This window comes from Nanorana parkeri, unplaced genomic scaffold (assembly GCF_000935625.1).
Source record: "Nanorana parkeri isolate BGI_ZX_2015 unplaced genomic scaffold, ASM93562v1 scaffold2212, whole genome shotgun sequence".
NCBI classification, from domain to species: Eukaryota; Metazoa; Chordata; class Amphibia; order Anura; family Dicroglossidae; genus Nanorana; species Nanorana parkeri.
In genome coordinates this window covers 121,762-148,092 of record NW_017308480.1, presented here as the reverse complement: position 1 = coordinate 148,092, position 26,331 = coordinate 121,762, and the positions used below count along the sequence as shown (strand labels likewise).

Sequence of the window (26,331 nt, the reverse complement as noted above, 5' to 3'; positions counted from 1 at the left end):
CTCATACTCCTGAAAATGCCCCGATGCATAGATCAGATACCGGCTCTTTTAAAAAAATTTAACTAGCTTCGGCCATTAACCCCCATAGCCCCTCCCCCGGAATACCTCTCCACCAAACGCAGGCTCCCTCTCCGCTCTGACCTCTCCGGACAGAAGTGTGACAGCATGGCGGGAGGTAAGTGTTGTGTGGACAGTCTGTTCTCCCTGCTGGTGCTGGCTGCAGAGCTCTGTATCCATTTCACAGACCTCTGTAGCCAGCACGAGAAGAGAGAAGAGACTCCGGCTGTGAATTCCCCCGCTGCCCCCCTCCGCCTGTACCTTAGCTGCTGTTGCTCCCCTGTCCTTTTCAACTTGATGAAGCAGTTTTCTTTTGGTGATATATCACAATGTTTGAGATGTCCGTGCTCCTTATGTGTAATGCATTCACCCGACATACATAGCAGTTTTCACTCTCAATGAAAGAATGTCCGTTCAGTGTGCTCACAGGGGAGGAGAGGAGAGAAGCTGTAAATCTTGAGTTCACACAGAATGCACCTTCTCTTCTTTCATTGAGAGGGAAAACTTCTGGGTACGTCTGGTGAGGGCATTATTAAACACATAAGGAGCATGGACATCTGACACTGAGATATATCACCAAAAGCAAACAGTTTCAGACCTAAAGGGTCTGGTATGGTTTGGGGGGGGGAATGGGGGAATCGCATGTTTTTTTTAAATATATAAATGTCATTTTTATCTTTATAAATTTGACTTTCTTGCGCAGCAGGTTCTATACATCGTACAGATGCGCCACTTTACAGGCAGTTTAAGCAGAACCCCCAGACATGATATTTAAAGGAATTTTTCATTTTTGTTGTTTCACTTCAAGTAATGTTAAAATCACTGCTTCTTTAAAAACGTTATTTTTAAAAGTGTTTTTTTTTTTGCATTGATTCCTGTCTTCCAGACTTTCATTGAGTTCTAAGTTTGAGTTAAAAAATGTTCCATGTTCTAAAGTTCGAACTCGAACCAAACTTAGGTGTGTTCGGCCCATCACTATCCCTTATAGCCTTTTGTACAACATTAAACAGATTCACATTCTAAAACAAAAACAGAAACCTGGTTGATCCTGGTTTAAATTGCTTATGACCTTTATGAGTCAAATTCATCCTCATTTTCCTTGTCAGAAACATGTTCTTCCTCCCATAAAAAGCGTGTAATATTTTCTAGAATATTATTTGCAATCAGTAAGTGAACCTTCCAGGATCCCTGGTCCCTGCTCCCCTCTCACCCTATATTTAGTTGCCTATACACATTTTAAAGCTGATGTATTTGTTTACCTCCTCATGTGTCTTCTTACTACCTCCTCCCTTCCTATATCTCCCATGTTTAACACGTGTTTTTTACGGACGTTTTTTGAGCGTATTGTCTAGCGTTTTCGCACACTAGAAAATGCTTGACGTACACGCTTTTTTGATCGACTTTAGAGGTGTCCAATGAAAAAGAATTCCGGTCTTTAAGGAGGCGTCCAATGAAAAAGACTTCCTGAGGCGCAGCATTTCCTTTTCCTGTTTCTTTGTATGAAAAGGACCGTGTGCTGTGTGTAGTTTCTTTGTTATAGAGGAAAGTGTGCTGAGTGCAGTGATTATGGAGCTTGTGAACCGACAACGAAGTGCAGCATTCATTGCGGCTGTGCGGCTTATTCGTTTGAGGAGAAATAGACACAGCAGGCGAAGGTTCTGGATCCATCAAATCATTGCCAACTGACAACAAAGAGGCCGCTTTTAGGCCCAGCAGGGGGAAAAGATTTCTTCCTTGCAGCGCTGGAGGTGTTCCACAAACACAATGATAAATTCTCCCAAGTGCGCTGTCAGCGAACCTTCTCTCAGTAGCCCCAAGGTTTTTAGGATTTCAGAAAAAAAGAGAGCGCTCTCATGGTGTAGTAAGATAAAAACATTCAGATTTATTAAAAAGTAGTAACTCACATACACAATCTAATAATTAATAGGAAAAAATTGCAGAAAATTCAAAAATGGCTTGGCCAGCTGATTTGAAAAATGTTCCGGAGGGCTTGGCAGCGAAAGGGTTAAAACTGTCCGGTAATGTCCTCACCATGAAAGCCAGAACAAAGCTCACAGCTGCTAGAAACCCCAAATAACCCAACACAGAGTAGAACCCGATTACTGACACTTCATTGCACTGAATGATGATCATATCTTGATAGGTGTGCATGTCATACTGTTGGTAGGGAGGAGACACTGACAGCCAAATAACACAGATCAGAATTTGCAAAGAAAAACATTTAAAAAATACAAGATAAGACACTCTGACCCCAACCCATTTTCTCCAGGAACTTCCAGGTTTGGTAGCTTTAAATGCAATGCAGACTGTGATAGTCTTTGCCAGAACGGAAGAGAGGGCAGCACAGAAGAAGATCCCAAATGACATTTGTCTCAGCAAGCAGGTTATATCCACAAGACGACCAAGGAACAAGACAAGACAGAGAGGAAGCTCAGCATGATGGAGGTCAGGTGGATGAAGCTAACAGTCCGCTTGTGGGTTGCCTCCCTGTAGGCACCTAGTTTACACCTCTCCCCCTATATGGAATGCATTAATGGAAAGAAGGTAGGGTTTCTGGAGGGGTGTAATTGACCATCCAAGAGAGGTTTGCCAAAAGTATATGAAAATTTTATTTTTGCTTGTATAATAATTTAAAATCGATGCATTACATGTATCTATCAAAACCCTGAATGAGTTTTGTTTGTGTAATCATTGGTTGGGTGTATACATTTTCGTAAATCCAAGTATTCAAAATTCACATGATAATAATCACACAGTTGACAATAACATAATGCCCGTATAATAGCTTAACTTAATAGGTCCCAAGTATTCAAAATTAACATGATGATAATCACACAGTTGTCAGTAACAGTAATTGCCCCTATAGTGGCTTATCTTAATAGGTACTGACGCGTTTCGCCGTTGGCTTCATCGGGGGACCCAAAAGAGGTAGATCATGCAGGGTTAGTGTGCGAGGTAGGGGAGATACCTGGAGGATCGAGAAGGCGGAAGCCAGAGGGCCCCAACCACACTTCCACGATCTACTTTTTGTCACACCCGGGACCTCAGGGCTACACGGAGAGAAACGGCATCCAGCCACCCAACCAATTTCACCGGGAGGCGTTGTTAGAGATAAGGTGTGTTGGGAAACAAGGCCTGACTGGATATTGATGTAATCCTATTTGGTCCCCCTGGTGATGTAAGGCTAGCTGCTTGCCTCCAAGGTGAGGCCGGTCAAAAGGTCCCCATGTTGGGGGCCTGGACCTCCTGGATTTGCAGGTTGACATATGATGGGAATGTATGCCTGTAATGTATCTGCTCCCAGCTGGGGGGTCTGCCTTGGCTCCCTCTCAATCTTTTGTGCTTGACACCTCCTGGTTAGGGTCCCCTCTGGGGAACTCTGGGTTGAGATGGTTGCTCATAGCTCTCCTGATCAGCAGTCAGCAGATTTATATCACTGGGTGTTTAGATGTTTTAGATGTCATAGAACTGAAACATCATTTCACATATTATTGTTACCCTGTGCTGGCCCGGGTGCGGAACTCGGAAGTGCCTAACTACTCCCCCACCTAGGTTACCCCTTCACCGTAAGGCTGAAGGGATTTAGATTAGAGACTTAGTTCTCCCTTCCATTTCTTCTTGTTTCTGTTCACCCTTGGGCACCTTCGACTTCTGCTTATCTCCTTCCCCCTTTCTCTTTCTCTCCCCTTACTCTGTTTCTATTGGCCCTCCTTTATTATTTTCTTCATCCCTCTAGTCTTCCCCTTCCTTTCCTCTTTATCTTCTTGCTTTCTGCTTTTCTTCTTCCCCCCACCTGAGTTCGGGATCCTACCTGACTGAACTATTCCCTGCTTTAATCATGGATTTCAAAATGGTCCTAGAATGTGCAAGGCTTGAATGTCCCTGAAAAACGCGCTATGCTTTTGGGTGAGCTGTGGTGCCATAGAGCCCAAGTAGTTTTTCTCCAAGAGACGCATCAAAGGGGATCAGTATACTTTTATCTAAATCGGTACTATGGCTATTTTTGGGCCAATAACCTGATCAAGACGGCAGATATCTATTTTTGAAAGGCAAGATACAGTCTCAGATTTTTTACCCTTGCAAATGTATATCTCCCTAATGTTAACCAAATTGCTTTTCTAGAATCTCTCCTAAACAGATTAGAGGAGTTTGCAGAGGGTTCGCTGGTTTTGGGTGGTGATTTCAATTTGGTTCTGTACCCCACAAATGACTCTTCGAGAGGTGCTTCTCACATGTCCCTGGCTGCGTGCAACAGACTCCGTAGGACCTTGCACAAATTCCAATTATTTGATGTGTGGAGAGTGCTTCACCCTAGAGAGCGTGATTTTACCTATTATTCAGCGGTTTATGATTCTTATTCGTGCATAGATTTCTTTTTGATCAAACATGCGATGTTGCCTTCCATCTCTGGCACACTGTGCCAATTACAGGCCGATTTCATTGCTCAACAGCGATCTCAAATTATTTACAAAAATGTTGGCCCAGCGTCTTACACCAATCTTACAACGCCTTATTCATGGGGACCAAGCCAGATTTCTGCCTCATCGGGAGGCCTGGGACAACACTGTTTGTACCATTGATCTAATTCATCGGGCCAAGATGATGGGGACTCCCATAATGCTGATGTCAGCAGATGCAGAAAAGGTGTTTGACAGGGTGTCCTGGGATTTTCTCTGTCAGGTTCTCTCGCATGTGGGCCTCCCCTTGCACATGCAGACGTGGATTGGGGCTTTATATTCTTTGCCTTCTGTAACGGTTAGGGTTAATGGCCATCATTCCTCCCCATTTTCTATTACGAATGGCACGCATCAGGGTTGCCCTCTCCCCCTGATTTTTGTACTTTCCTTAGAACCATTCCTTTGTCATGTGCGGAGGAACCCGGATATCCAGGGACTGACAGTTGGGGAGACCCATCACAAACTGGTGGCATATGCCGATGATCTTCTTTTTTACATAACTCAACCCTACATGTCTTTACCAAACCTACTATCGGAATTGCAGATATTTGGCTCCCTTTCCAACTTTAAAGTTAACTTACAAAAATCAGAAGCACTGAATGTGTCTCTGCCTACACCACTTTTTAGACTACTCCAGTCGAATTTCACCTTTAAATGGGTGACTCAGGCTATACTCTATCTGGGCATGTTTATTCCATAGCATCTTGCCCACATATTCACACTGAATTTTCTCCCGTTTCTGCGCTCTATGCGCATGGAATTACAACAATGGAAGACAATGACATTTCCGTGGTTTGGACGCTGCAATGTTTTGAAAATTAATGTCATGCCCTGTTTATTGTATCTTTTCCAACCCTTACCTATCCAATTGCCCCGGCATTACCTATGTTCCATTCGTTCTGCTTTTATCCTATTTATATGGCAAGGAAAATCGGCTAGGATCAGAAGAGACATATTGCAACGTACCAAATCACAGGGGGGCATTCGTTTCCCAGACCCGGAAATGTATTACATTGCCACTCACTTGGCAAGACTAGTGGACTGGTGCAGGCATGATGAAGTCAAGTTGTGGGTCAATATAGAGCGGGAGACTGCAGATTTCCATCTTCAGGGGGCTCCATGGTTAGACTCAAGTTGTCTTACCTCTTTACTTCAGCATACACTTATTGGTCCTACCATTTTAGCAGTACGCAAATATTATGAAATGTGTGGCATATCCTATTCTCCCTCCCCTATGACTCCTATTATGGGTCACCCAGCATTAGTCCCTGGTTTTACTGAAAGGATCTTCCGTAATTGGACTGGATGTTGCTTATCAGTTTCTTCACAATGACTGTTGGAAAAATGTCTCTACACTTATAGAGGAATGCCATATTCCTAGTCTAGACCCCTGGTGAGCCATACAGTTCTCCTACTTTCTGAAATCCCTACCTCCTGCAGCCCGGTTCCATAGACCACGTACTGCATTTGAGGAGTTGTGTGGGGCTGGGGGCATGGTCCGTGGGACGCTTTCATTGGCCTATAAACTACTATTGAACACTTTACCTGTATTGGATTTATATTTCCTTCGTAAATGGGAGAGAAATCTCCACACTACGTTCTCCGAGGCAGAGATTGACAGGATTGTGTTCTTTGCTCAAAAGGCGTCCATGTGTAGCAGATATCAGGAGACGACTTATAAGATGACCCGCTGGTATAGGATGCCCTCTGTCCTCTCAAAATTCTATCCACAACATTCAGATCGGTGTTGACTCCCTGCTTCTCGGACCCGGGTTTGCTGACTCCCTGGAACGGGACCATTTCCCTGTTCTTCAGGTGAAAACACGACTCCAGACTCTTCGCCTTATGCTATTTGGAATGCTATTTTCATTGCCCAGTAGTGGCTCCCTCCCTCCACTGCCTCTATGCCACATGCACCTGGCCAGCCAGCCCGCTTCAGACACGGCTCTGTACACGACGGCCGCTCGCTCCTCTAGGCTGACCTCTGGAGGCCCCCGCGGGCTGCCCTCTACAGTGCCTGATCCAGCCAGCCCGGATCGCATACCGATGCGATCCGCGCTGGCTGGATTTAATCAGGCACTCAGGCCCCACAACCTTTATTGGGCCCGGGGCAAGTGCCCTCTTTGCCCTGCGTTAAAGACGGCCCTGCCTAGGGTTCCAAGGTCAAAAAGCAGAGGACGAGAGACGTAACTGCTCTCCTGTCGTCCCGGATACACACACTTGAAACACACCATAAACGTTACGCTGAGGCAAACATAGAAGCCCAGCTACTTCAAGCGAGAGAACAGCTTTGTACCCTATGCAACGCCAGGGCTAAATCTGTGTTACTCAAGTGTCGCCAAACCTTCGATGAGTACGGCAATCGGTGTGGCAAATACCTAGCAAGGGCCGTCTGCAAACAACATGCACGAACAGTTATATCATCGATTAGTACACCTTAGGGTGCTAAAACCTCACTCACCGCTGATATTGCGGACGCTTTTGTTCACTATTATAAAACTCCCTATAATATATCACAACCCTCGACCACCCAGAGCACCTCAGCTCATCTATCTCGTATAAAACGCTATATCGAGGACTCGGGTATCCCTTCTCTTACACCACATGCTAGCTCGTTGATGGAACCTACAATATCTGTCACGGAACTGGAGACAGCCCTTAAACTTACCCAACCCGGCAAAGCACCGGGCCCAGATGGCTACTCCCTGACTTATTACAAACGGTACCTTCCCACACTAGCAACTCCATTTTTGAATGCCCTTAACTCACTACGCACAGCCCAAACACCTCCGCCTGAGTCCCTCAGGGCTTACATTACGGTAATACCTAAGAAAGGGAAGGATCCGTCCATATGCCCTAGCTATAGGCCAATATCACTCCTGAATGTGGACATTAAACTTTTTGCCAAAATCCTATACCTACGCCTTGTCCCCCACCTTGGGGAACTTATCCACCCAGATCAAACTGGATTCATTCCCTTCAGGGAGGCGAGGGACAACACCACTCAAGCACTTGGGGTGATCCACTCCGCCCGATCGAACGCCACCCCATGTATAATTCTTTCAATCGACGCGGAGAAGGTGTTCGATCGGGTGGACTGGAGGTTTCTCCATGGTACGTTGGAGGCAGTTGGAGTGGGACAACATATGCGATCCTGGATTAGGGCGATAATACTAATAATAATAATAATAGGGAGATACTCCGACCCCTCGGCCCAGGTAAGGGTAAATGGCACTCTGTCGCCCTCGTACCCTATTTCGAACGGCATACACCAGGGGTGCCCCCTCTCGCCTCTTCTGTTTGTGCTGTCTCTAGAACCCCTCCTGCGCACGGTCCATGCTAACTTGGACATTCAAGGTATTGCAATTGGCCCAACGAAACATAAGGTAGCTGCTTAAAAGAATTTGAAAAAAAAATTGTTTCTAATAAAAAATATTTTTATGATATAAATAATTGTTCTATATGAAGACATGAGGATTCAGCACAATAAACATCATGTGTTGTTAAACAAATTATTGTTCTTTATTCTCAAGAAGGAATTAAATATCAGAACTACAAAAACTAAGGATCCTAATATAAAGACCAATCTCTAGTAATAATAGATTATATTTTGGTTTAAAGATGGGTAAAAAAAAAGATTATCCTCTGTTTTCAAGCAAACCTGATTTTGTATTCAGGTCAGGTCTGAACAGAATGATATAACATTTTGGTAAAAATATACAGCCAAGAAGTCCAGTACTTGAGGCCATTATAGCAAAAATCTCCACAGCCACCATGTATTTTCCTCTGGTGCTCAGATAGGCCGGGATCATGGCAATCCAGACACTGCAGAACACCAGCACGCTGAAGGTGATGTACTTGGCCTCATTAAAACTGTCCGGTAAGGTCCTGGCTAAAAAAGCTATAATGAAGCTCACAGCTGCCAGAAGTCCCATATAACCCAGGACAGAGTAGAAGCCGATAACTGAACCCTCATTACACTGAATAATGATCTTTCCCTGATAAGAGTGAGTGTCTCGATCCTGGAAGGGGGGAAATACAGACAACCAAGTGACACAGATAATAACTTACACCATTGACAACGCTGACATGATAGAATTCGGCAATGTGATTCCCATCCATTTCCTCCAGGAACTCCCAGGTCTGGTGGCTTTAAATGAAAAATATACAGCCAAGGAGTCCAGTACTTGAGGCCACTATAGCAAAAACCTCCACAGCCACCATGTATTTCCCTCTGGTGCTCAGATAGGCCGGGATCATGGCAATCCAGACACTGCAGAACACCAGCATGCTGAAGGTGATGTACTTGGCCTCATTAAAACTGTCCGGTAATGTCCTGGCTAAAAAAGCTATAATGAAGCTCACAGCTGCCAGAAGTCCCATATAACCCAGGACAGAGTAGAAGCCGATAACTGAACCCTCATTACACTGAATAATGATCTTTCCCTGATAAGAGTGAGTGTCTCGATCCTGGAAGGGGGGAAATACAGACAACCAAGTGACACAGATAATAACTTACACCATTGACAACGCTGACATGATAGAATTCGGCAATGTGATTCCCATCCATTTCCTCCAGGAACTCCCAGGTCTGGTGGCTTTAAAAGCGATACACACCATGATACTTTTGGCAAGTAGAGAAGAGACGGCAACTGAGAAGATGACACCAAAAGAGGTTACACGCAGCATGCAGGTTACATCTACTGGATGGCCGAGGAACAAGAAGACACAGAGGAAGCTCAGCATGATGGAGGCCAGGAGAAGATAACTCAGGTTCCGGTTATTAGCTTTAACAATGGGTGTGTCCTGGTAATGTATAAATATCCCCAATATTACACCAGTCAGAAGACAACAGAGAGTGGAGACAGCTGAAAATACTGCAACAATTGTATCATCAGTGTAGGAGAGAAACTCCACCAATTTTGGAACACACCGATCCTTCTTCTCATTTGGCCATTCTTCATCAGAACATTTCATTCAGTTTTCACTGTCTGCAGGAAGAAAAATACCAACACAATGAGCATTAGACATGTGCAATTCGGTTCGTTCCAAAATTCGTTTCGGACGAATCTTCAGAGATTCGGATGCATCCGAATTCCGAATTACAGCTAAGACGAATGCAAACGAATCCGAAAATTCCCGATTTCCCGAAATTCGTTATTGGACAAATTTCGTTGCAGCAAAATGACATTAACCAGTTTTTTATTTTACTTTTTTATATGTTAATTTTATTTTTTTTATTTATATTTATTTTTTTGCACTTATTGTTATTGCTATTATATAGGGGGATAACAATCCCCCTATATAATAGCAAAGGCACACTGACAGGTCCTCTTTATGGAGACATTAGGGGTCTCTAGGACCCCTAATGTCACCTGTGAACCCCAAAAGAAGCTGATGAAGCAGAGATCTGCTTCAAAACCGAGCACATACAGGCGACTGCTAGGGGGTGTGCGCGAGCAGAAAAAAAATGCCGTGGAGACGGCAACCCAATGCAGCAGTGCCGTCCGTCTGTTTTTTTACAACGGGCAGACGGCAAGTGGTTAAGAAAAAAAATTACATTTTCCCTCTACAACAATTCTTTGGTTAAAAGTTCTGAGGCAATAGTGTAGTGGTTTTTTCTTTGCTTTTGAATTGGCATTCTCCTAACATTCCTACCAGACCTAAAGGGTCTGGTATGAATTTGGCAGGACAACCACTAACGAATTTCGTCCGAAACCGAAATCCGAATCCGAAACTAAACTAAACAAATTTTTTGCTGGTGTACTACTGTGTCTATGAGCATCTGTCCCAAAGTGTCTGAGAACAATGTCTTGTGTTGCATCATTTAGCAATTAGATTTCCATCAGTGCATTGTGAGAGAGTAAAAGAAAATACAATACATTATCTTAGATAGATAGATAGATAGATAGATAGATAGATAGATAGATAGATCATTTGGTTTTTTTTACAATGTAACATACAATATAGTTCCTTGACTTCCCTGTATGCACTGCTTCCTTCCCATGGCTGCTGCAGGCAGCATAGTGGATGAACTGTAGTGATAAGTCAAACAGTAAGATGCCAAAAGCATTTTTTCTGGACTCCCATATGTAGGGACTGCCCATGACATGTGGTAAATGTGAACAAAGTGGTTGGTGCAATAAAGACGTTTGTTATAAACGTTTGTTATTTGCTCCCATTTGGTCTGTTCAATTGATAAGGAACAATCTGTGCTCATGAAGTTTATTTAGAAAAGAAGAGTTACAAAGAAAAAATACAGATTAAATAAAATACAGTCAAGATTAGGAAAAGAGAATATCATGGCCATTGGACATCTGGCATTTAAGACCGGTGTCACACAAGACCTCCCTAAAACATGTTTATGTCGCCTGACCTGCCTCACTGTACAATATTAGGAGACCAAATGTCTGAACAGCAAAACCTTCCAAGGACATCCTGCCTTCACATTCTGAGGACATTGTTCCAATAACATATTGAAGTAAAGGCCTTATTACTAAGAGAACCTGTATTCTCCAACATTGCACATAGCATTAAACATTGTCATTTAACCATTAGTAAAACATACAGTAATTGTTTTCCGTTATACGCCAGTGAAAGCATTTTATTATATCTGCTCATGAAGTGCAAAATTGTACCTGCTGGTCACATCAGAATATCAGAGGGATAGGTGTTGGTTTGGCTCATCCTCCAGCTGATGCAGCCAGGAGTAATTTATTTAGTAGTGGAGTCACTATTGCCACTAAATGATAACTTTCCACCTGCCAGGGATGTGAGGATGAGACCCTTCTCCTCATTAACATGGAGACAAAGTGGGTTACCAAGGAGGAGCTGCTTTGCCTGTTTATAAGCAGTGCCCCAGTTTGCTGCCCCTTCACATGAAGGAATAAGGGCATAGTACCTCTAATGTAAATCCAATCTGAATCACATCTTCCAGCGATGACGATCCAGTTAATCATGATGAGTGATGCCCAATTACCTAAAGATAGTATGGCCCACTGCCATCACATTCCTCTTCTGCAGCTACTCCCACCACCCACCCAGATAGTAGTTTATACAAAGGTTGCTGTGGTGCTAACAGAACCCTTATGAACCAATGTACATACTTTTTCCTATTCTCTGTTAGTCAATTTGTAGCACAAGTCTTTTTCCCGGAAGGTGCAGAAGTGAGCTGATTCTTTGTATTAGGGATTAGCAGAAAGTATAGTGTGAGTAGATTGTGTGTCTGGATGGGGTGTCATTGTCACAATATTCAGATCCCCGAAGAGGTTGATTTTCTGTTTATTATTGATTATAAGGTCCGGAAGTATTTATACAAAGTCATGTCATTGTAATAAAAAAAACAGACAAAACACAAACAAACAATGCAAAGTCTACCAGGAATGTTGGATATCTCTCCTTCTGGACATGGAACACACTCATAGCAGCATTCATGAACCGAAGATCCAAACTTTTTTCTGGTTCCAGGTAAACAAGGACCTGAGCACCGAGATACCGGAACCTGAATATCAGATATTATTATTATTATTATTGTTATTATTATTTTGTAAAGCTCTATCACATCCGATAGGATGAGGTTTGGGTTCACCGATGCTTTGGGTTCGAGACATATCCTTTGGGCTCAAGATTTTTGTTCCCAACAAATTTATGTGCAGATTCACCCAGAATAATTTTTTAAACCATAACATATGGCCTGGCTTCTGAACTATGGCCAGCAGGTTTAATCTGGGCATACACTATTAGATTTTTAGCTTGTGGGCTTAACAAAAAAAACTAGCATAATCCTTTTTGCATGTTAAACAGTGTGGATGTATTAACCTATCACTGTGTCTACTATACTCTAACAGTTGTCACTATACATGAACAGTGATTGCAGCTGTTTGGCCGCAGTCACTGTCTAGCTTCTTTGACAAATTATCGACTTTTACTGAGCCTGCAGGGCCACCCACTAAAAGAAGTCTGGTAAATTGGACTAAGGTTTAACAGTGTATGACTACATTTAGAAGAACCAATAAGGGGACTTCAGGATAAACCAGCTTCTTAACCAAAAATGGGGGTTAGAATGCAGCCACTGCATTGGGTGCTGCTGTAGGGATAGGATTGAAAAGCTGAAAAACTATTATTATATACAGTGTATCCTTATTATTGATCCAAGTTGACATTATGGATGTACCTCATCACCGAACTTCCATGTTATGGCATTAGTATTCATTTGAAGTTGCTGATCTTCTGGTGCCCAGGATGTAAAATTTCCCACATCGTTATAAATCAGAGTTTCATTATCCTTATGTATCCAATTTGTTATTTTGTAGTGATAAACAAATTCTCCGTATTCATTAAAAAATGGCGCAGGCTCATTTAAACCAAATGCATATTTAACTTTTCTTAAATATTGATACAACTTCAACATGAATATAGAAAGAAAAAACAAACTCGTGTTAAGTGAGGCATAGCAATCTGTCAGAGGGAAATCAATATTTCAAATCCAGTTCTTGGCTTAATATTCCCCCTCCCAGCCCCCACCTTTTATTGGAGCAACCCCTGATCATGTATTAAAAATCAATATACATTGCTTTTTTCCAGTCATCTTTGGTGTGGTGACATCACAGGTCCTCCTTCCCTCTTCTTCCTCTGATAATGAGGGGAACCTGAACACTGCAGAGAGTGGTACCATGTAATGACTTGACTCCTCACTCTGCAGCATTCTCCTTTGAGTCCAGGACAGTGTGTGGAGCACTGGACACCCTGGGCTCACAGGAAGTCATTTTATTGATGCTGGGTGTCATTCATCCTGAAGGACAAGTATCATTGTGTGGGTAATCAGGTGAGTCTTGTGCCCAAGCTGAAATTAGGCTTTAACTCAGAGGGTCCCATCCTACATGGCTCCCCTTGTATGTTCCAGACCAGACAAGCTAATCCTTCAGCTTCACTGCAAATAAAGTCACTGACCTGTGACATCTGCAGGCAATTATGAATCCCATATGTTCACTAAAAGGAAAGCCAAAGGATCAGCTGTCCCGAGTCTGGCTCGGGGTTACCACTCCTGGTATTGAAAATTAACCCCGAGCCAGACTTGGGAATACCGCCAGGGAGGTTAACTACCACAGATCTGTGTCTTTTTGAGAGTGGTCCAAGCTCAATAGAGTAGGCCTATTATAGAGGTAATTTTTACTTACAATACATTTCCTTTAAAAAACTTGTTTTACTATTAAAAAAATCTAATATATTTTTAATCATCTTTAGACAATAATATATTCTAGGTTTTTCTTTTTCTGAATTATAAGCTGTCAATGTAGAAAAGGAAGATAGAAAACTGAAATATTCTAATAAAACCTGTGAACTACATTTTGTACATAAATAAAGTGATTTAAATATAACATTTCCAGTCATTAGTCCTGTATAGTACTTGGCATAAATAATCTCTATCTTTGCGATAATGTTATGTAATGCCTTGTTTATGTGTAAATTGTAAATATATTAGGTACATGGGGGCAATCATATTTCCTGATTATATGTTGAGTAGACATAAGGAAAATGAGAAACTTTGTTTTATCAACATTTTGGAAAAGAAAATCTGCAAATTGGGGAGGAATTTTACATTTTAATTATTTGCTGCAGAGTCAGTGGGAAAGGTGAGAATATGATGCTACTGGTGTTTTTATGACCCCATATAAATCCATGTGTTGCTTTATTGTATTGACAAAATGTGTGTTTAATTGTGTATTATCATAATGCCAAGCAAAGTGCATCCCATGGTGCATTGGGGTACCATTCTTTTTTGCAAACAAATGGACATGCAAAGTTCTATCACAAATTCACTGCTATCACATAAAGGAAAAGCTAATGGAAATAACTAGGAAAAGTAATCCTTTACCAAATGGTAATGTGGGTATAACACTGCATGCATATTGGTCAACAGTAACTGTACAAGCAAGAAAAAAAGTTAATGGCTGCTCCAAAAATCATTATCAATATTACATACCTGAGGGGTTTCCCAGTCAAATTCCTCAAGAAGAAGAACAACACAAATTATACCTTCTACAGCATAAAGCCTTTTACCAGCTTCTTCTCTTCATTAGATGTCTGAATGTTCTTTGCAACATTTTCTACTCTTGCTGTTTTTCTGAAACAGTGCTTAGCAACACACACTCTCCCTGACTCTGCTACGTGGTACTTCTTATATCCACCATACAAGGAACACATTTGCTGCCTTTGAAATAATTTTACAGTTTCACTTTTTTAAATGGTTCTCTTTCTTAATGATCTCTACTTTTTATGTTTTTATGTTTTATGTTTTCTTATTGGAAACTCCACCACTCGCCTAATGTGTGAATGCTTCTGTAATCAGGACCTGAGCAACCTACCATGCTTCCTATCCATGGATGACTCTCCTACCCAAGATAACCTATTTACCTCCATTACATTTTGTCTTTAACATGGACAAGCAGCTGACTCCAACCATGCACTATGGTATTGGTAGTGACTTCCCTTGAAGCAGAAGTAAACTACTTTGTCAATGTTTTATTTTTGCCCTAATGTAAAAGGTAAGACACAGAATACTTATATAACAACACACCATATTGAAGTGAAGAACACGTCTGTTTATTGATGCTTCATGTCAAGACAAATAGCAACATTTTGGGCCCACACAGGGGCCCCTTCATCAGGCTTGAAATGACAATACAGCTAAAGAAAAAACAATCTTATATAGCTACACCAAAAGTGCAAATGAACAAAAAACTCTCCCACTACCCATCTGACATCATTGTGACATCATGTTCCCACCAGAAACCATTCAAAAACTTTGTAATTTAACATGAGGACAGTGTGTAGTACCGACATTCCTCGGTTACCGACTTACCTGCTTTGCGACCACTCGTACTTATGACGGACCGCCGAGCGACCTCCGACCTCGCGCGTCAGCGTCAGTGCGATGTGTCGCCGGCGGAAGTGACGTCCTCCGATCTTCACTGCGGGTCCCGTTAAGTATTTTCATTGCCCGATGTACAGTACACTGTTCGGTACTGTACATTTGCAACACTATACAGTACTGTACTAATGCAGTACAGTACTGTATAGAGTTCTTCACTTAACGACCAATTCGTTTAACGACCTGGTCGTAGGAACGGAACACGGTCGTTAAGTGAGTAATACCTGTATATCATTGCCAAAACATGAAATACAAGCATATCATAAACACATCAAACATGACATAGTGAAGATGTTCCTAGAAGACAATAAAGACTGAATGAAATAAAGCCATATTCTTCTGATAAATGAATGTCATGGTTACATCCAAACTAACCTGCAGATGTGTGGTGAGCACTCATATGTTTCATCATGTGCTTAGCAAGACCTGATTGGTTGTAGGGAGCTACCATTTGCATGCAAGTGGTGGTTGAGATATAAAGGCGCTGGCTTTACGTGCTTCATATAGTTTAACCCACTGCATGACGTTGCAGTGTGTGGTATAGAACTATATTGGCTGGGAGAAAAATGGACATTCATCTGATGTACTGTTTGATTATACAGGAAGGCTTTATCACTGCAATGTTTCCAGCAAGACCTCTGCATATATGGAGTTAAGCAGTTTGAGTTTTGTTACACATAGAGTTGGAGTATTATATAACCAATCTCCAGGAGAAAGAAAAAGAGATTTTAAGGGGAAACATTAATATTTATTACATGATGGAGATACAAATGAAAAAGTATTTCTCCTAAAACATTTTGATTCAATTTGTTATCTTTGAACTGGCATTAGTCACACGCGGACTCGTTGGCTTTCACTTGATATTACAACAAAGAGTTTTTCATCAACACATTTTTTCATGAATGTTACAATTACCGGGATCCCGTATTTAAATCTTTTTAACTATTTATTTGGATGGGGTGTTGCAATTTAGAGAATACATTATTGTGGATGTATGTCTTAATACACTGATGTCACAGTTCAGCTGCAGACTTACAGCTGAGCTGTTACTTGTAGTTCTACAAGTGTATACATATAACTAGACTAGCATAATTTCTTCCCTTGGGTATATCATATCCAAAAAGGGTATCCAGATGGATCCCGACAAGATCAAATGCATTCAAGATTGGCCTACACCCCAGAATCGCAAAGCACTACAGCGTTTCCTGGGTTTTGCCAATTTCTACCGGAAATTCATTAAACATTTCTCTCTAGTGGTGAAACCCCTAACTCAGCTGACCAGTATCCATTCAAAGTACACCTGGAACCCTCTAGCCCAAGACGCATTTTATGCTCTGAAGATTCGTTTCACCACTGCTCCCATTCTCCAACTGCCGGACCCCCACTCGCAATTTACCTTAGAAGTGGATGCCTCTCATTTGGCCATTGGAGCCATCCTGTCCCAGAAACCCTCCTCTGACGGACCACTACATCCGGTTGCTTTCTATTCCCATTCACTCATAATGGCGGAGATCAACTACCCTGTAGGGGAGAAAGAGTTATTGGCGATAAAATCTGCCCTGGAGACCTGGAGGCATCTCTTGGAGGGAACTATTCTGCCCATCATTATATACACTGATCACCAGAATCTCCAGTATATACAGAGGAGCAAAACCCTCTCCTCTCGCCAAATACAGTGGGCTCTCTTTTTTGATCGCTTTAACTTCCTCATCACATACAGACCTTGAGCAAAGAATGGAAAGGCAGATTCACTATCCCGACTGGATGGGCTGCCATTCCCTCCACCTCCTGACTCCTTAATCATACCACAGGAGAAATTGATCCATACTACATTTATTCTTAAAGAGGAGCTACTGAAGGCTTTGGCCTCAAGTTCCCCCTCTCAGGCCATGGTGGTAGACGAGGAGGGGTTCCACTATAAGAACAACAGATTATTACCCCCAAACAAACGGTCAGATCGAGAGGGTGAACTGCTGTTTGGAGCAATATCTGCTGTGTTATTGTACCCACCTACGCAATTTGTAAACTGGGCATGTTAGGTATTGTTTTACTCGTTGTAAACTCATCTGTTATATTTCATTAAAGAAATGGATATTTTGTTGTGTAATTCCAAGTTAAGACGTGCTAAAGAAATTCACATGAAACCTAAACACATAGGAGGGACGGGCCTTCCAGAAATTTAGGATTACTATAAAACTTCTTTCATGGATCAATTCAATGATGGCTCCAGCCTTACAAAGAAAAACTATTAAGTCAAACTTAACTGGGCATAGAACCCTGGTATAATTTAAAAAAGCATTTGTTGGCCAATATGATCCTTTCTACTTTATTAATAATGGATTACCAAACTATGAACATAAGGGTGACATGCTCTGAGAAATGGCAGAAAAACATGAGGGAACCAACTGCCACCTGGGTAAAACCTTGATGTTTGCTTCCATTAAAGAAGCATTTATAACATCTTTCAATATATGAGAAAATCGCATGTGCCAAAGTTCACAGTCAATAGCGCCCTCCAGACCTCCAGAAGGAGTTCAAGTGACATACAACATTGAGATCCCTCTTCTCTGCCCATCATCTTGTAAGCACCAATTTTTTTGTATTTTGTGTGAATCATAATATTTTGTTTCAAGGTGAGTGTGGAGGAAATGTAAGATTTGGCATATTATACATTTTCAGGGGTGGACTTGAGATTTTTTTGAAAGTCCTCCACTGATAAGGCTCCCCTATGTGTTGAGGGTGCATGCTCATCCCTCCACTCTTCTAGCCTGCCAGGCTGTATGCTCAGAATAAAAGGGCCTGGTAATGGATTTTGTAGGGGACCCTGTGTTATTTTGTGTGTGGGATTTAACCTTAAAGGTTTAGTTTCTCTTTTTTTTTGCATGGGATCCCCTTAAAATCCACACAACACCCTAAAGGCCTGGTATGGAATTTGGAATGGACCCTATGTTGTTTGCTTGGGGGGGCCCCCCTTATGATCTATAGCAAAACATCATTGATTATAAGGGTCTGCTATAGAGAAAATAGACCAGATGATTTATTTATAAACAGAAAGAAGTGGCTGAGGTATATGCAACTCATTACTAATAGTAATCAGTTAAACATACCTGGGTATGGTTCATGGGAGGCTTGCTTAACTTCTGCTAAGTTTGAATGATAATTACAAATGCCATTGGAGTTGAAAAAATCAAAAGCGGTGAGCAGCTCTTTTAATAATAAAGTGAAACATTACAAAATAAATTTTAATAACATGCTTGGGGATGCCCTAAACCTGCTTGTGAAGTGGTGCACCTGTAGGATATATAGGGTGTACTGCAACAAAACGTACATGCCAGGGGGCGTGGTTTGGCCGCAGAAGAATATGACCGCTTGATTCGAAGCTGCGCTTCGGGATCCATTTCTACAGCAACTCCCTGCTCGCTGAGACACCAGCCGGAACTTTCTAAACACTCTCCTGAGTGCCGATATCCCCGCTGACATGTCCAAAGGCAAAACTAAGTCCAAGGGTCCCAGGAGACTCACAGACTTCTATCCACGGACGCCCGCCTCAGGCAAACAAAATGGAGCCTCGTCCACGCGGGTAGGAGGTCCGTCTAATAACCGCTCCACAGGCAGCGATGAGTCAGAGATGGAGGAGAACACAGCTGACCAGCTGTCACCTCAGAAGGAGATTTTAAAACGACCGGCAACCTCACCACTGCATTCGCCACAATCTGTAAGTAAAAAGCAGTCGACTGCTGCCACTTCTGTATCACAAGGCCCCTTTGACGCACCACCCTCCTTGGAAGCTTTCCCTGCTTCCTCAGACCCTGCATCTGAAGCGTCCATTAAACGAATGCTACTGTCATTACGCACAGAGCTCAAAAATGACTTTAAATCCTCCATACAATCCCTGCAGTCACAGATAGATGGCCTTGGTGAACGTACAGCCTGTATTGAAAACTACCTGGGTGATTATGCGCCCACATTTAATGACCTGGTTGATGCATACGCAGATCAGCAGCAATTGCTATCCCAGCTACAGGACAAGATTGCGGACCAAGAGGATAGACCCAGATGCAATAATATAAAGTTCAGGGGCATCCCTAAATCGATTGGTGCTGCGGATCTTACTAGATATCTTCATCGTCTGATCTCCACCTTGCTTCCTAATCAGCCGCCAGCTGATTTGATCATTGACCGAGCTCAACATCTCTTCACTGCTATATCTTATGTGTCCAGGAGACACATTTTCATAGGGAAAAAAACTCCTGTTTATAAAAGAAAATACTTTTCCCACTACTATTTTGCCAATGCTGAAAAAATAAAATAAAAGGAGTGATGATAGGTGTTAAGAATTCTATCACGATTCAAGAACATGACTTACTGTTAGATCCCAACGGCAGATTCATTATACTAGTTGCTACTATTGATAACCAACTTATGACAATAGTTAACCTATATGCCCCAAACACAGGTCAAAGGAGATTTTTTGCTTCCCTGATGCAGACAATCTCTGCTTCTCGTCGGGGTCATTTAATTATTTGCGGTGACTACAACGCGATTATTGACGCGCCCCTGGACACTTCCAAAAAGCAAAGACGCTGAGACTCTGTCCTCCCCTCTATGCTTACTTCTTAAGATGTATGATGCCTGAAGATGCCTACATAGCACTGAGGGGGATTATACCTTTTTTTCCTTTTCACAAAACTCATATTCTAGACTATATAGCTTCCTGGTGGATAAGCATACTCTCCAACAGGTCTCCAAAGCAGAGATAGGTCTGATCAGTTGGTCTGATCATGCCCCGGTCTCTATTTATTTATTCCCGACTCACACCCTGGGACCTCTAGTATATGGAGACTGAACACTAGTCTGTCATCTATCGGGAAACACCAGGAGTCTATCAGGTCTGAATTGTCTGCATTTTTTTTAAACCAATGTTCCATCTGTACCTAGTCCAATCACTGTGTGGAATGCAATAAAACCTTTGAAGGGGCATTCTGATTAAAATAGGGGCTCATGAGAAAAAGAAACGAAATGGGGCAATAGATTCTATCCTTTCCCGTATTAGGGTTCTGGAATGTCGAAACAAAGCGACTCCCTCGACCACAGTCACACAAGACATACGATCCCTGAGACAGGAACTCAGCCTACTCCTAACTAACCAACATGACTTTATGATTAAAAGACTAAAACTGAATTATTATAGCCAGGGCAATAAAGCAGGGGCTTTTATAGCTAAGCAATTTAAACGTAGAAAGAGTCCCACAGAATAACATACCTGACAGACACCTCTGGAACGCGTTTATCAAATCCTTTAGCTATAGCTAATAGCTTTGGCAAATTCTACTCCACATTATATAATTTAAAGGATTCAACTGACACCCCTAGTCCCACCTTGGAGGACATAAATTAAATTTTCTCAGATTTCTCGGATGTCATCTCTATGCCCTTCTCGGTGTCGGAGGTCACCAAGGTTATCTCTCACCTACCTTTGCACAAAGCTCCAGGACCCGATGGTTTCAGCGTGGAATACTGCAAAACATTCACCATGACACTGGCCCCACACCTGTGCCAGTTAGCGAATGAAGCTGCTACTTCCGGTCAGCTCCCTAAGGAGTCTTTGGAAGCACTAATAGTCACTATCCCCAAATCTAATAAGCCCGCTGACAATCCAGCTAACTATAGACCCATCTCGCTTTTAAACACAGACCTAAAAATGTATGCCAAATTAATAGCTAATAGACTAATGCATATTATTCCGCACCTCGTCCACACGGACCAAGTGGGGTTTGTACTTGGTAGATAAGCTCCGGATGGCACTAGAAGACTTATAGACCTCATTCAATATGCTAAACATTCAAACTTGCCTTCTCTGCTTCTATCTTTAGGCACAGAGAAGGCTTTTGATAGGGTGCACTGGGGATACCTCAGAGCCGTCTTACGCAAATTTGGGATCACTAACTTTTTGGGTTCTGCAGTTGGAGCTCTCTACACTACCCCTAGTGCCAGAGTGATGACCTCAGGGCTACTATCAACCCCCTTTAACATAAGTAATGGCACCAGACAGGGCTGCCCCTTGTCCCCTTTTATTTTTGTGTTGGCAATAGAGCCATTGGCAGCAGCTATACGCCAATCCTCCGAGGTCAATGGCATAACAGTAGATAAATGCACACATAAGATTGGATTATACGCTGATGTTATCCTTTTTTTTGACCGATCCTCTATGATCACTCCTGGCGGTGCAGCAAATACTCTCCCGGTTTGGCGAAGTCTCCATGTAAAAACTCAACCATGCCAAATCCCAAATGTTACTAATTAGTGTTTCACCTAAATGTAAGCGTAATATAACATCCATCTCTCCTTTCTCATGGGCTCCTTCTGACTCCTTTACTTACCTAGGGGTACAGGTTACCTCACCTAGCACCACATTGTTTCTTCTGAATTACTCCCCTCTCCTACATAAAGTCAAGGAGCTTTGTAAAAATGTATGCCATCCCCCTGTTTTCTGGGCAGGTAAAGTTAATCTAGTTAAAATGTTTGTACTCCCTCACATATTATACTTATTTCGAGCAATGCCAATTCCATTGCTCCCGTCATACCTGAAAGATCTACAAAGTATTCTGGACTCCTTTATCTGGTCAGGTAAGAAGGCCAGACTCCCTAAAATCATCTTATATACACCTAAATCCTTTGCAGGTTTGGCAGCCCCGGACATCACAAAATATTATAAGGCCACAATAATGGACCAGACCCAACATTGGTGGTCCCCCAATCCGATAAAATATGGAATCACATGGGATCAGCAATAATCTCTTCTGACCTATACCTGCTGCTGCACACTACGCTTCTCAACCACACACCACCTAAATACTACCTAGATACGGTTACAGCTTACTACGAGGGTGTGGGCATCTTTAAGCCTCACCCCTTCCACAAGCACTGGGAAATTTCCATATTACATACAATTGGATACACTGGATTATGTTCTTATTGACCTGGGCATATCCAAATGGAAGGCATGTGGTATTACACATCTGGGTCAATTATTCTCTGGCGATGTGTTGAAATCATTTACCACTCTCTGCCAACAATTTAATATTCCTGTCAGAGACTTCTACAAATATCTTAGAATTAGACATTTCCTGTCCAAGACAAAAATCAAAGATTCTACACACCTGAGAAGAGCAATAGCCTTCTTCTCCAAAACAACTTCGAACAAGAAACAATTTCCTTTTTCTACAAAATGTTAACTACTCCCACGACTGAGATTAAACTTTGCTCAATGACGTGATGGGAAAGGGGATTGGGATTCTCAGTACCTCTTGAGCACTGGTACCGCACGATGGTCTCGCCCCTGCAGGCCTCTAAATGTCTATCTCATTGGGAATCCACCCAGACGCTACTGCACAATTTGTACTATACCCCACATAAGTTGGCCACGTTTTTTTCCAACCTCACCCCCCCCCACTATGTTGGCGTAATTGTGGTGGGACAGAATCGCTTCACCATATTTGGTGTCACTGTCCTCCACTTGCTCCATTCTGGGACTCCGTCTTTAAACTTATTAGTGACATCACTCACCTGAAATGCCCTCCTACCCCGCAGATGGCCCTCCTAGGGATTGGTATACTGGACTGGCCCCCCTCATTACGAGTGCTTGTGACACACATACTCATAGCAGCTAGACTAGTTATAGCTAGGCTGTGGAAACAGCAGACCATCCCGACCCTGTCAATGATGATTGACACACTCAAAACACACGTGCACTTTGAATTTCTGTTTGCCAGAGCTCACCTCAGGGAACAGAAATTCACTGCAGACTGGGGTTGCTGGATGACTGACAAAAGTTGTAGCTCTGGAATGGTGTAAAGGAATCATCTACCACAAGTGGGTCATGCTCGCACCTTACTCCAGATGCAAACATGTCCTATTCTGTATCCTCCTCTTCACATATATATATATATATGATCTCTGCACCACCAAGTCTCTATCAGGTCCAATAAGTTGAATCTGTAGTACATTAATAGTATAAACACTACCTTAACAGTGTAATGCCAAGATTTGTTATTATTTACTTTATCCCACATTCTTCCCCTTAGAGTGTTACACCTTCCCCCCCTTTTTTTTTCTCCCCAAAGCTATGTGACGCTTACTGACCCATGTGGTATCACAGCTTTGCATGCCACGTGCACAATAACCGCTACTTTACCTCACTGTTATTATATGTGCCTTAAACGTACAAAACTGTACTGTTACTAGAGTTTTCAGGGCCCACTGGCTTATGATACACCTATGCAAATATTGGGCCTACAGCCATGTTTTCTTCTTTGTTATGTCGTCCTTTGACACATTATATTGTATGGGTATTGCATCTTTGGTTTCCATCACCTGTATTGTGAAAAATGTGGAATAAAAAACTATGGTTCAAAAAAAAAACGTACATGCCAAAAATATGGGTTCTACCCACAATCAGTACCAAACCCATATTCTTGATTAAGGACTGTTATAGATAATAAATGGGAAGCCCATTTAAAAAATACCAGATCCTAATCCTTTTATTATGTCAGCATCCCTACAAACTATTCCTCTACAAGGCAAACATTGCTACAATTCTTTTAGCTGGGAGGTTGAATAATTGAAATATCACTGAATCACTTTTACCTTTCAAAGGATCATCAACTCCAGTAACATATTACTTTATACATTTCCTAAAATCCCTTCAGAAGATTGTGTACTCTACCTTATGTCTGTAATATTGAGGTTCATTATCAGACAATTTTCCATCATAGAACAGATTCATATCATGCAGTGCTTTGGCCATAGCTTCTACCGCATAATAAATTCGTGGAGAGGTTCCTTGATGCACCAAATTAAATAAATTTGGATCCATGTTTTCCTCCAAAAAACCATTAGAGCTAAATGGACATAATATGGTGCTATTTCTGTTTCCTTTGTTGGCAGACATACACTTTGCAATTGATAAAATGTACAAGGAATTTGTTGAATTAATTAAGCTATGCGTCTCGTCAATGCCATCAAAAAAAAATTCTTTATTTGGAAAGAATAAAGGGTATAGATCTATAGACAAGCTACCATTAAATCCAACATCTGGAATATATCTAGAAAAGATAAGATGCCTCAGGGGAGGAAAGATAAATGTTTGATCATAGAGAACATTTGTATAATTGAAATAATCATTAAATGCATTGTAACTAATATAAGATCCACATAATACAATTACTTTAGCACTGGAGGCTTCCATAACAGAAATAGCATTTTTTACAATGTCCTGTCTATAAATGTATTCATCATAAAGATAAGGCCCTAATGAAAATGTAAATTCAACACAGATACCATTGATCTTCATATACTTTGTTAATATCTCTTTATCTTTATCTCCGGTATCATCTTGTGATGCAAATATTCCAACCCACGTCCAGCCAAAATGTTTCAACAACCTAATTACAGCCATATAATGAACATGATCATTCTGAATTATCCGGAATACATGAGGATAGAGAAGCCTATTGGTTAGAGAATAGTCCGTAGCTCCATAACTGATCTTCAAAACAGAAAAAAACATTACTTTCAATGTTTGTAACTAATAGTAGGAATATTTCTAAAAGGTACTATGGTTGTAACTTATATTACATTATATTTCTAATAGGTGAAAGTCGGATAAAATCGAGAAACACAATTGTTTTATTTTACTTCTTGTATACAGAGTGTTTAGTACAGAGGTAAAGAAATCAGATCTCCTTAAAGCTACATATAAAGTTACCAATATAATGGAGCAGGGCCCATGCATAACATGTAATCAAGACATAAAGAAATGTTGTGAATATTTTCCCTTAGTATGGCCAGTAAATAAAAATATAATGAAGTTGATGTGAATAACGAATAAGCAATGACACTTCAACAATTAATATAGGGAAAGGACAAGGCAGGGAAGGAGAGGGGACAAGGTAAGGAAGAACAAGTAACTTAGGGCAGTAGATCTCATAGTTTGCAGCTACTTTCTATAGACATGGAAGCATAATATGGTATATCTGAGAGTAGGACCATGTATCTTGGTCTTGGAAATAATAATACATATAGCCATAGTAAACTGAGTTTATTAGTGCATGGTACTAATAAATCTGCTATCTAAGAGCCAACAATTCAAAAGCTACAGAGAGTCTGGCTGCAATCAATGTGTGGGTGAGAAAGAAACACATATAATAGTGCCAATTTAGGATCAAGAGTGAAGAAGTCAGTAACTGATGTAATAAACTGGAACATTTCTCTCTAGAAGGTAGTTTGTAGTCTGTAAATCCACCACATATCTTGTCTCTCCAGTATATTGGAGATTGTTTTGGGAAAATTACAACCAACTCCAGAGTACCATCTTTGCAATAGTTTTTTTTTGCGATAAGTCCCAGTAGGCTAACCTTCAGGAAGTCACGAGTGGCCTATGCAGCTCATAGCACCATTACTGAATAGGCCGGGTGAATTCAAGTTCTTGTTCCCATTTTTCCATAGTTTGTAATTTTACTGATGGATCGGGGCCAGACAAGAGCAGATAGATATATCACATTTCTTTTTATTTGGGTCTTTATAAAAGGTGATAAGTTCCTTGATAAGGGGATTATCCTTAGCGATAAAGGTATTTGTAGTAGCCTTTGCAAAGGATCCCATATGTTGGGCAGCAAATTATTTAAGTACAGGTTACCAACAGTTAGGAGGTTTGCAGTTTCCCAGTATTTATGGTTCAAGTCTGTGTGAGCCGAACACACTGCACTTAGGAGAGGATTGGGTCAATGAGACCCAAACCCTTAATGCAGCAGTAACAGTATCTGGGTATTATTTGTTGGTATGGCCACTTAGCAGGGCAGCTCTGATCAATAATTTAAAATCAACTTC

The 26,331-nt window shown here is 41.6% G+C and overlaps 1 pseudogene; it reads right to left on the bottom strand.

Annotated features, from left to right (window-relative positions):
* Window positions 1-8,152: 8,152 nt before the first annotated feature.
* LOC108801084 overlaps window positions 8,153-26,331 on the bottom strand; it is a 35,082-nt pseudogene continuing 16,903 nt past the window's right edge.